Source organism: Echinops telfairi, unplaced genomic scaffold (assembly GCF_000313985.2).
Source record: "Echinops telfairi isolate 266 unplaced genomic scaffold, ASM31398v2 ScPeMD7_7420;HRSCAF=8458, whole genome shotgun sequence".
In the NCBI taxonomy this organism is placed as follows: Eukaryota; Metazoa; Chordata; class Mammalia; order Afrosoricida; family Tenrecidae; genus Echinops; species Echinops telfairi.
The window spans coordinates 2,657,207-2,660,903 of record NW_022111320.1 but is presented as its reverse complement, the minus strand read 5'-3'; positions in this window follow the sequence as shown (position 1 = coordinate 2,660,903).

Sequence of the window (3,697 nt, the reverse complement as noted above, 5' to 3'; positions counted from 1 at the left end):
CCTTACCTTAACTTGGTCCTCAAAGTAATATCCTTGCTCTTCAACACTTTAAAGAGGTCTTATGCATCAGATTTACCCAGTGCAATGTGTTGCCCTATCTCTTGACTGCTGCTTTCGTGAGCATTGATTTTTTTCCAGTTAGCATGATGTTACCTATTGGTCCAACTGGGAGGGTTTGGGGTTTCTTTACATTGAGCTGTAATCCATACTGTAGGTTGCAGTCCTTAATCTTCATCAACAACTCCTCCTCACTTTCAGCAAGCAAGGTTGTATCATCTGCATATCTCAAGTTATTAATCAGCCTTCCTTCGATCTTGATTCTGAGTTCTTCTTCATATAGTCCAGTTTCTCTGATGATTTGTTCAACATACAGATTGAAATATATGGTGAGTGGATGCAACGCTGATGCACACGTTTCCTGGTTTTATACCATGCAGTATTCCTTTATTCTATTCCCACGCCTGCCTCTTTATCCATGTACAGGTTTTGCACGAACACAATTAAATGTTCTGGAATTAGGCACTGAAAACCTTACGAATATCAGTGGAACAGCATCAGATACAATGCCAGCAATGAGCCCCTGAGATCGGAAGGATCTCAAAACATGACTGAAGAGGAGTTGCCTGCGTCAACTGTGACGACGGGGACGGAGTAAGGTCTTTGGGACCATGTGATGGAGCACAACTGAAAATATCGACTGATCATTGGAAATTGGAATGTACAGAGTATAAATCTAGGAGAATTGGAAGTCATCAAAAATGAATAGACTGGGGGGATGGGGGAGCGAGGAGGGAGGGGAAAAATGAAGAGCTGATGCCAGAGGCTTAGGTGGAGAGCAAATGTTTTGAGAATGACAAGGGCAATGAATGTATAAATGCGCTTTACACAAGTGATGTATGGATGGATTGTGATAAGAGTTGTATGAGCCCCTAATAAAACAATTTAAAAAATGAATAGACTGCAGAAAGGTCAATATCCTAGGCATTGGTGAGCTGAAATGGACTGCTACTCACCATTTGAATGAGATAATTGCATGGTTTAGTATGCCAATTTCTATAGCTGTGTTTAACTATCCCTCATAAAATTAAGAAATTAAGCCACTGCATATACTACATCCATAACATACAGTATACAGCATATCAACATAATTTCTAATGGTCATATTTTTATTACTCATCTGTTGTTATACTTTCTAAATCTGTTCAATGAACATGTATGAGGCAGTTCCAGGGTCCCTCACTCTCATACAAAAGGCCACACCCCTAAGGAGGTGTCATCAAGCTGCCACTTGATTGACAGGTTTGAGTCCATCCTAGTCAGGAGTGTGTAGTTCACATATAATCATCCAACTATCGTGATATTCATGAAGAAAATGTTTTTCAAGGCAATGTGGTTTTGATCTTTTAAGTTTTGATGATTACCCCTCTGTGGGGTAATCCACTTGGTAGATTTATTTCTACCCGGACCTCACTTGCAATAAGGACCTTTTTAAAATGATTCAACTCATGTGGAAAATAATATTGCTATCAAATATCACCAGCTTAAGGAGCCCTGGTGGTGTAGTAGTTAGTGTTGGGCTGTTAACCACAAGGTTAGCAGTTCAAACCACCACTCCTCAAGAGAAAGACGGGGCTTTCTACTCCAGTAAGGAGTTACAATCTCAGAAACCCACAGGGGCAGTTCCACGCTGTCCTGGAGGGTCGCTATGAGTTGGCATTCAATCAATGGAGTGAGTTTGGTTTGGGTTTGGTCACCTCCTTAAGATGTGGCTTGGGGAAAATTTCCAGGATAATTGCCAATAGTGCAGGTAGTACTTACACTTGCTTGCTTACACTCACGAAGCCTCCCAGGCTGTTTCTCATGGAGTCTGCACTTGCAATCAGGGCTCCAGGACAGGTAATGTAGATTGAAACCTCAGAGCTCAGTACAAAGGTCCTGGGACATCCACAAACCTTGAACAGGCCCAAGTAAGCCATATTGCTAGAATCATAAAAAACAGGACACAGAAGGAAATTTCCCATAAAGATAATCAGAGACATTACAAAACGATTCTAGAAAGCTTTCTAGCTATATTCCATACAAAAACATTTACAACTTGTTCTATCAAGGACAGGCTGAAATGAGTTTGAAATTTCTCTTAACAATTAGAGGCCACTGGGTATGTCCTTAGCAGGAGGTGCAGGGAGGCCACTAGGTGCTGTATCACCCTGCCAGGCACACAGTCCTAGTGGCCTCCAGGAGGTAAAGGCATGCTGTGCAGAGGGGTACTTAACATTTGCTGCACTGTATCTGGGCACCTGCCCCCATTTTAGGCTCGAGGGATATAGAGATAAATAGAACTCCATCTCTGTGGTACTCATATAATTGTCAATTTAAGGATTAAGCATGTAGGGGTGGAGTCTAGCCTGTCAATCAGCTCATAGCCAATGAGGCCTCTGTGTGGGCATGGCCTTCTCCTGAGAATTCTGGGAAACCCTGATTTTCCTCCTTGGAGGCAGGAGACACTTCTCTCTGTCTGCCACTCCCTGGGAGCCATTGCAGCTGACAAACACATGGAACTACCCTAGTGCCCTGAGCCGGACAAGTCACATGGACGCAGCCAGATCGCTGAAGCTGGAGAAGCCACAGAGAGACCTCTGCCAGTGTTGAGATGCTTACAACCCAATGGACTCAAAGACTTTCTACCCACTGACTTGTGATCGTCCTGCATTTGGCTTCATTGCATGTGTTTCCTGAGTCTGAAGAGGACTTTATGGATTGGTATTGGGCATATGGGCTAATATCAGACTTATGGCCTTGGACTGGACTTGGTTGTGATGTTTTCTTAATGTACAGTTGCTCTTGTATATCAACCTCTTCCTTATACACATATGTGTGTCCATGGATTTGTTTCTCTAGTCTACCCAGACTAACACAATCTCTGTCCTCAGATGTCTCATAATACATAGGGGAAAAGACAGATACTCCAGGAAAAAAAATACTCCTGCAAAGTTTCTTAGAAGTTGGGTTCGTGAGAATTTATCTTTCTTAATTTAGACTTATCATCGTGAAAGACCAGGAGCTAGCAAAAAGGCATCCTGTTTGGTAAAGCATTAGTAAAAGCATGGAAACCTCCGCTGAGATTTACACAAGAGCCACAACAACAGGTTCAAAGATATCAATTCTATTTTAGCAAGAGGCTCCCTGTGGGTCTTCATAAAACCAAATAACTTAACTAATATAGAATATCTGCCTTGGACATTCTGGTATTTTAAGATCTGTCTGTATGAGATCAAATTGGCAATTTCAAGGGCAAAAATTGTATAGGGGCTTTGGCGGCAATCAGTCTATGATCATGAGAGGAACTGCTGAGAAGGGTTCACAGCTCGAAGGATATGACCAATGTCACTGAAACGCACCTGTGCAAACTTTAATTTGTATATACAGTTGCTGTGTATATTCTCAACAAATAAGTTCTCACTTTTTTTTTTTTAAGTTTAGCAGGCAGCATCATAACATAGTGGCTAAGAGTATAGCCTTAGAAATCGGGTACCTGAGGTCCAATCCTAACTCCGGCTTGTATTCGCTGTGAATTCCAAAGAGTTATTTAACTTCTGGGCCTTAGTGTTTATGTGTGTGTGCGCGCATATACACATACAAGTGAGCATCTCTTTCTAGGGTTTAAGAATGCAAATATCCTAATCACTTAGGAGTGACT